Genomic DNA, 9,436 nt, shown 5'->3' on the forward strand with positions numbered 1-9,436 from the left:
TGCTCCCGGGGACGCGCGCAGCCGGTCCCTGTGTCCGCGTCCCCACCCCGCGCGAGGTCCCAGCTGAGGCCCCCCGGCCCCGGGCAGACGAGCACCTGCAGGGTGCCGGGCGCGAGGGCGCATAGTAGGCCCTTAAGGCGTCACCCTCTGTCTCCAGTGCCAGCCCCGCTGATCTGTCCTCTCTTGACCCGAGAGGGAGCAAGGGGACCGGGAGGGGACGCAGATGGCACGGTGAGCCTGAGGCTCGCAGCAGGAAACCGAGACGGAAAGGCCCTTCCTGGCCTGGTGCTGGGGAGTTGGTGTCTCTGCCGGAGGATGACGGTGTGCAGCGCACTGGAGTGTAATTGCAGTTGTATTTCTGGTTAAGCGTGCAGAGAGAGTGGAGTGGATTGTATATTCACTCAACAAGTATTTTTGCATGCCTGGGATGAGCTCTGGGGGAGGCCAGACCCTGTTCCCTGGAGTTTATGCTTTGTCCTGACAACAAATAATAGTAGCGAACGTTCATGAACGTTGATTACGTATGAAGCACTGTGCAAGCGCTGCTTAAGCCTTACCATAGTCCTCTGAGTATGGGTAATATTGGGCCCACTTTACAACAAAGAAAATAAAGCCTGAAAGTTAATGGACCCTGTCCAGACTTACTAAGTAGCGAAAGAGAAAGGTGGCTTCTATACATGGATGAGACTTTTATAGAGCCTCCAACTTCAGGATTTGAAGTCCTTCCTTAGGAAAAATTAAAATAATCACAGGTGTGAAGTCGCTAGCCCGTTCTGGAGCCCATGAAAATTCCCTCTCGATAAATCCACTTGCAATAAAAACTCCAATTTCAAACCAAAGCGGTAAAGACTGTGGCTGGGTGTGCCCTGGGGACCGAGGGTTCCTAGTGCATTATTTGATTTTTTTTTTTTTTTTTTTTTTTTGGTTTTTCTCCTGTACCGGGAACCGAACTCGCGACCTTGCACTTGCCAGGCAAGTGCTTTTTGCCGCTGAGCTAAATCCCCAGCCCCCCTAGTGCATTATTTGAAACTAAACGGCGCATCCAGTCCCCAGTTGGTAGGTTTCATAGTAGAGTTGTTATTCTTCTGATCTGTTCGGCTATTAAAGAAGCAACATTTTTTTAAAGGAAGAAAAACAGACTCCAGGTCGGACTGCTTCAGGTCTTTTCCCACATGTGGCAAAAGAGGAAAGCCAACAGAAAGGACTTGCAGGACAGGGAGACAGGTTTTGCCCTACAAAGGCAGCTCCGTGTTGAAAATGAAGCCAAGTCAGGCTAGAGAGCAAAGCGGCATTTCTATTTCAAATAGGACAGGGTAGCCTCAAGGGTCAGCGGAGAAGGAGTGATGTTTTAATTGGCCTTGTTAGGACAGAAATTTTTTCCTGGCAGCAGCAATCCTTTTAATAAGTCAGAGGTTTTGGTCATGTCTAATAGGTCATTGTTCCAACCCATACGCATACTGAAAACTTTTAAAATACAAATAAAATAAATATAAGGAAAAGACACCAAAATGCATAAAGGAAACGTGATTTGTTTTTCTCCCCTGCCTTCCTGCCTTGTGTGAACTGACTGGTAGGTGTGGTGTGGAAAATTAGCCTCCAAGTACATCCAGTCGAGGCGCTACACAGAAAGGCTTGAAGCAAAATTCAGATGTTGAAATCACAAGGCTCACTGAAGCCATCGAAAACACACAGTAAGAAGCCGGGGCAAAGAGGAGGGCGAACACGCTTAGGGTAGGGTACCCATGGGTGGCGTATTTTATGAATGTGTCTTACGCACAGGTTCCTACCCACCCTACCCCCATTCTCAGCTGTGTCATCCTTCCCTGCTGATGGGTCGTTTCAAAGACTACAGTGAGCTGACGGAGGCAGAAGGTGCCTGGGGCCAGACCTAGCACACACTTGCTTTGTCAGGAAGCACGGAGTAGCTGTGGATTTCACCTGCGTTTCTCAGGCAGAGAGCAAGGGCAGCCTGCACAGGTGTGAGCCGTGGGTGATCATCCTGAGCCTTCCTATCAAGTGCCTCATGAATATTTAACATATCGAGCATCTTTGCGTTCTGCATGGTCCTTCCGGCTTTTCCTCTTCAGGCTAAGCTCACAGCTACTTTCATTTCATGAACCTTCCTCACAATGTTTGTTTCTCTTATTTCCTCAGATGGAACTGTTTATTCTTAGTAAGAAAACAAGCACATTACAGGGGTCATATTAACAAAAGTGCCAAACACTTACATAGGACTCACCATGTGCCAATGCCATGCTCTTTCAATATATTTATCCACGTAATCCTCACAGCGATCACATACGGGTATTACTGTATCGCCCCATTTTACAAGAGCAAAGAGAGCAAACTGGTGATGCCTATAGCAATGAAGCAACCCGAGCAAGACTGTACCACTAGTAAATGACAGCGTGGCATTTGAACCCACATAGTCTGGCTTCAAACTCTGGCTCTTAATTACTCATTCCTTTGTGTTCACTTAAATATTTTAAGCATGTACGGTCATATACGGCGGGATGGGGGTTTATGTTTTGGTTTGGGGAGATTTTATTTGTATGAAAATGATGTCAACCACTCCTTCCTCCACCATCAAGTCAACATCAAGTGTGATGCCCCTCTTTAAAATTCTTCCCTGGGGCTGGAGGTATAGCTCAGTGGCATAAGCGCCTGCCTGGCAAGCACAAGGTTCCGAGTTCAATCCCCGGTACCGCAAAATAAATAAAATAAAATAAAATAAAATTCTTCCCTGATGCTCTGAATTCCCTGACCCACAAAGTGGGTTTTCCTTCTTTCTGGTGACTTTGAAGATGTTCTTTCTCACTCCCTTGGCTTCATTCACAGATTATCTGAAGGTGCAAGACATCGCTCTCTGGGGCAGCTTCTCTCCTGAACGCACATCCCGTTGGCAGTGGGGATGGGGAGAACAGGTTGGGTTTGAGAGTTACCCCAAGCGTGAGAACACACTTGGTGATGCAGTGGGCGTGGGAGGGGAGAGGAGGGCGGTGTTACTGACTCACACTTCTGGCTGGAACAACTGGGTAGGTTGTGGTAACCTTTACAGAAGGGAAGGGGACGGGGGGGGGAGGAGCAGGTTGGAGAGGAGGAAGATGGGGTTCATGTTTGACGCGGTATGTTTGTGCTGCTGACTGGGAGGCTTGCAGGTGCAGCTGTGAGGTGGGCAATTAAAGATCCCCACGCTCAGCAGAAAGGGCTGCACCTGGCAATCAGCATTGGGAAGCTCCTTACAACCACGAAGAGAATCGCTTAGGGAAGGGCTATGCCGAGAGAGTGAGAAAGGTCAGCACTTACCCGTGGGTGGAGGAGGAGAAAGAAAGGAGGAGGAGGAAATTCAAGAGGAGATTTTTCAAGGAGTGAGTGGCTCACACTCTCCCCCGCCTTCAGAACCCGGATGAAATATTGTATTTCTCAGACAGCATCTTGTCGGCCCTCTGTGCCTTCATTTACGGTGTCTCTCCTCTGCCGTGGCACTCACCGAGACACCTCTGATTCCTTTGACTTCCATGTTAGACTGTGAATTCCTTAAAGACAAGGAAGAACTTTGCATTGTTTAACATTTTTATTATTTGATATAAAGAGTCCGCTGTAATAGCTCAAATACACTGGTTTCAACACGATAAAAAGATGTTTATCCCTCATGTAACACGGTAGGTAAATCAGTGGCTGAATGGTGTTGGGAACCAGAGGATTTATGCTCTTTTGATACATTATCGGTATAAAGCTTCTACTTCCATATCCAAAATGGCATCACAAAAATGCAACGTCTACCTCTTGTAATGGTGTGCGCATTTTAGCCAGCATAGAAGGGAAAAGCATGTTCCTTCCTTTTAAGAACATGAGCGGAGGTTGTGTATATTGAGAAGAGAACACACACCCAGGCACAGCTAGCATCCCTGTCACACCATCACGACTGTGTCACAAACCCAAGCACCATTTCTGTAGGATAGTAGTTACCACCTTTGGCTCACCCAGACCCTGACTGTTAGAATGTGCTACTATGAGCAGAGAAAGGATCAACACCAAGGTGGGAGGGGTGTGGGGAGAGAGTTATAAATACCTGTTGAATAGATTGATAATAAATGGATAAAGCCAAGGATGACGTAAAATGAGGTTGGCTCCTTGAAGCTCCCTTTGCTCCTCTTTTTCTTCCCCAGCACTGGCTTGTGGAGAAAGTGGGCCTCACAGTATACTCAAAAGATGACTGATGATGTCAACAGGAAGAAACAAGGCTCATTTATTTAAATATTCTATTCTGATATATTTTCAGCTAATTCTCTTGAGTTTTCTAGGCAGATAATCATATTAAGCTACAAATGCTTTGGTGTCTTTTTTCAATACTTGTATCTATTGTTTAAAAATTTTATTACAACTAATAAAATTTTTACTTCAGTGACAAAATAAGAATAAACACTGATGATAATCAAAAGTGGTCTCTTGTCTTTCTTTGTACTTACTTATAAGTACTTCTGTTATGTTACCACTATGAGACTGGCTACTGCTTTGAAGTAGCTGTTCTCAGTGAGGTTAATAAAGCCTCCTACGTATGGTTTAATAACTGTTTTTAAAATGGATAATAGATATGTAGTATAATTCTCTAAGTGTATTTTCTGAGGTTTTTTAAAAATCCATTTCTAATCCAGTTCCATACGATATGGTGCTTATTGCCTCCTAATTATGGTTTTCTTAAATAATAATAAATGTGCAGTTATGGGGCAGAGAGACAAGCTCTGGAGATATAAGTCAGGCCCCTTTTATTAAGAGGCATGTGACTTACTAGCAGAGACGCCACTATACATAAATCAATGATAATTAAGATAATTGTAACAAAGCATATTCCATGAGTGATACACAGATTAACTCTTCAAAAGTAATACTTTCATCAGGTTTTCCCCCTCCTAAGAAAAGCTATGAACTCATTGTGGCTAAAAGCCTAAAGTTCAAAATCTTTAATCACTTCCAGTCAAACAACTTCCTTGGCGTATGTTGGATCTTACCCATCTCTACATCCTACATATCCATCTCTACATATCCTGATGCACACCCTGCCTAACTCCGGTCCCAATGCAACAGTCTCCATAATGTCTTTTCTCCTCCTGGCTGCCCACCTACCCAGCACAGATCAAGCCACTTAAATAGATTCTGTATGTATATTGTTTTCTTGGTATACATCTTGACAAATATCTGGAATATATATCAAGATATACATCGTGAGTTTAAATATTCTTATATTTTAGTTTATTACATTTTAATTAAAATGCAATATTTTAAGTAATATAAAATGTAGCGTTTTAAAACATTTTATTGGAATATAGAAAACAAAGTGCACACATTATGAGTATAATTAAATGAATTAGGACAAGTACTATGTACTCACCCCAAAGCAAGAAATTAACTTTACCAGCATCTCAAAAAGTCCCCTTGTACCTCTTAAAATTGCTACCCCTTCTTCCTCCTCAGACCTAACCATTCTGACTTCTAACCTCACAGTTTAGTTTAGCCAAGCAGTACACGATCTGTGATGTTTGATTTCTCCTGCCCAGAACTACATAGCTGTATGTAGTTATTTGATTTCCAGTAAACAAAGATTGTACATTTTTTTTTTTTTCCTGCTGTTGGACACCTCGATTTCTATTCTTTGGCAACTACAACTGACAGTGCTATAAACATCCACGTTTTGGGCTTTTGGTACATGTGGTCATTAATTGTGATACACCTAGATTCGTGAAGTACAGTTCTGGGTGTGTCTATAGGTGATTGACATGTAGGCCAGCAAACTGAGGGGAAAGACCCGCCCAGTTGTGGGTGGCACTAACCAGTAGGCCCCTAACCCGGATGGAATAAAAAAGAGAAAGAAAAACAAAACATGCTCTTTTTGAAGAGCTCCAGCCTCCTTGAGCAGGTTCATCCTTTGCTGCTGTTACCTTTGGACATCAGTCTCCAGTTTCTTCTGCCTCCAACACAACTCCCTGGCAACTCCCCAGTGAGCTTTCAGGCCTTCAGCCTCGGAGAGGTTCTGCTTTGTCAACCCCTCTCGTTCTGCGGCTTCCAGCTTCTTGGCTTGAGCTGATGCTGAACCCTTGGGCTCTCTGAGGTCCAGAGGGCCATCGTGGACTTTTCTGCTTCTGATTCTGCCAACCTACCTGATTAGCCCCCTTGTATAATCACACACATCTTGTCTATTGGTTCTGTTGCGCTAGAGAACCATGACACATCTAATACCCATACATCAATTTCTAGTATATATACTTAGACACATACCTGTTAAATCACAGGGTAGGCAGGTTTTCACCAAGCAATTTCCAAGGTGTTTGCAGAAATTTGTAGTCCTGTTGACAGTCTCTTTTTTCACAGCACTGCTCTCATTTGATAGTGTAACTCTTCTTTTTAAGAAAAAATCTCATATTTTGAAATAATTTTATACTTGTGGAGAGTACAGGGAGCTCCCACACATGGCCTACCCAGCTTCCTTCAATGTCAGCGTCCTACATATAGTACAGTTTTTGAATCTAAGAAATTAAGGTTGTCACCAACCCCCTAAACAAACCCTATTTGAATTTCACCAGTCTTTGCACCAATGTCTTTCTTCTCTTCTAGGGTCCAGTTTGAGATTCCACAAAACATTTATGTCACCTTAGCCTCCTCTGCCATGACAGCTCCTGTCTTTCCCTCTTTTCATGACCTTGACACTTTATGAAGGGTACGTGTCGGGTAGCTTCGTAGAATGGCTCCAATTCTAGTTAACTGATGCTTTTGTCGGGTAGCTCGTAGAACAGCTCACAATTCAAGTTAACTGGTGCTTTCTCATGGTTAGATTGAGGCCGTATATTTTGGGAGAAGTATGTCACAAAGATCCCATATTGAGGGCACATTCATTGCATATCCCGACATCTGCAGTGTGGATCTTCATCCTCTGAGGTTCTGTGTATTAAATATGTCCACTGTCAAATCACTGCTCTGGTTGAATGTGTCCCTTCCAAATTTCATGTTGAAACAATCCCAAGGGCAATAGTATCAAGAGATAGGGTCTGTAGAAGGGAATTAAGCAACAAAGGCTCCACCCTCGTGGATGACGTTAGCACCTTGTACAAGGGATCCGAAGGTGAGTTTACTCTTCCGTTCCCTTTTCCTTCTCTGTCCCTTCCACTATGTGAGAACACAACATTGTGCCCTCCACAGAGTGTATCAGCAATGCACTATCTTGGAAGAGAAGAGCAGCCCTTACTGGATCCCCAGCCCTGGCAACCATTTACTGCTATTTTGTTCCTAGAGTTTGCCATTTCCAGAGTGCCACGTTAAAGGAATCATACAAAATACAGCCTCTCATAGATGACTTTTCTCATTTACCAATATCTGTTTAGAGTACATTGATATTGGTGTATGGTGCTATTATATGAATCAACAATTTATTCATTTTTATTGCTACATAGTGTTCCATTGTATAAAACAACATAGTTTTATGCATTTATTGGTTTCAGGACATCTGAATTGTTTCCAGGTTTTACTGATTATTAACAAAGCTCCTAGAAACATTTACAGTTGAAAAACATTTTTCAACTAACTTGAGTAAATACTTAAGGGTAAGATTCCTAGAGCACATGTTAAGTATATGTTTAACTCTTGTAAAAAAACAAAAAACATCAACCAAAATATTTTCAGTGAGGCTGTAACAATTTGCTTTCCTACCAGTGATATGTAGCAATTCAGTTGCTTTGCATCTTTGTCTGCACTTGTTATGTTCAGTGTTTCGATTTTAGCCTTTCTAATACAGTAAGTAATTGTGTCATGGTACATCATTGTGGTTTTAATTATCCTTGGTAACTAAAAATGTTTAGCATCTTTATATACACTATTTGACTTGTTTCTCTTTAGTGAATTGTCTATTCAGATCATTTACTACTTTTCATTCCCCCCTTTCTCTCTCTCTCTTTTCTCTGCCACACTATGTTACTTAGGCTGACCTTGAACTCATGATTCTTCTGTCTCACCCTCCCAATACCCCGATAGCTGGGGTATCAGGCATGTGCCACCACTATGCCTGGCTTTGGCATTGTCTTAAGAGTGCCTTTTTTCAGAGTGATATTGCTGAATTTTATAAAGTCCAATTTAACAATTTTGAATTTTTTATGGGTTTTTCTTTTGGGGTCATGAGTAATTTTGCCAAATGAGTAAATTTAGAAGCTGGTTTCTTGAAAGGTTCAATAAAACTGATAAACTTTCAGCCAGATTGAACAGAAGGTAAAGAGAAGACACAAATTACCAATACTAAGTATGGGAGAAAGGTTATCATTACACATCCTATTAAAATGATAAGAAGTATATTATGAATAACTTTATGGTAATGCATTTATCAAGTTAGATGCAATGCACCTGTTCCTTCAGAGCTATAAACTATCAAAACCACTTCAGCAGGAAGTAGAGAATGTGATAGAAACGAGCACATATCTATTGAGGAAATTGAATTGTTATGTAAACTTTGCCACAAGGAAACTGTAGGTCCAGGTGGCCTCATTGGCAAGTTCTGCCAAACGCTGAGCTAACAAATGATTCTCCTTATATACAAACACTTCCAGAAATTTAATGAAGAAATAATTCTTACCCCTCTAATTCATGAGGCCAGCATTTATTATTCAGATCCTAAAACCAGACAAAGCTATTGAAAAAAAAGATTAAGCCAATATCCCTAACATAGATGCAAAACTTATTAACTAATTTATAGCAAAATGAATCCAGTAATATATTGAAAAGCCTACCATATTATTACCCATTTGATTTATTCCATTGGTTTAATACTAAAGACCAATCAGTGTAATTCACTGAATTAACAGAATAAAAAGGAAATACCACATGCCCATCTCAGTGGATAAAGAACAAACATTTCATGAAATCCAACATCTATTCACAATGGTGGGAGTGCATATGGAAGGGATCACACAGGTAGCCAGGAAGCCAGCGGGGGCACGGGCCATCTCAGTCTTTTACAACTAGTTATCTACTCTGATAGAAACTAACTGGGTTCCCATAAGAAATGCATTAATCCCTTTGAAAGTCATCATCCCCAGGGGCCTGATTCTTTTGCACTGGACCCCATCATAGTTAGAGGTTCTACCACTCCTGACACTGGCATGCCAATGACCATGCTATGGATACCATAGCAGCTATGGAAGCAGTTCAACAGACAGAGGACAATCTTTCCACCACCGATGTGGTACTATTGGCTTACCATAAATACAAAAATTAACTTCAAATTAATCATAGAATTAAATATAATTGCTAACACTATAAAACTCCTAGAAGAAAACATTACTTTTAAATTGCCAAGTTTTCTTAAATAAGGCCTAAAAATACAAACTATAAAAGAAATTATTAATAAACTAGACTTCATTGAATGCAAAGGTGACCACTGGAGATCGGTCTGCCCTCT

Source organism: Chinchilla lanigera, unplaced genomic scaffold (genome assembly GCF_000276665.1).
Source record: "Chinchilla lanigera isolate Chin_1 unplaced genomic scaffold, ChiLan1.0 scaffold00002, whole genome shotgun sequence".
Lineage (NCBI taxonomy): Eukaryota > Metazoa > Chordata > Mammalia > Rodentia > Chinchillidae > Chinchilla > Chinchilla lanigera.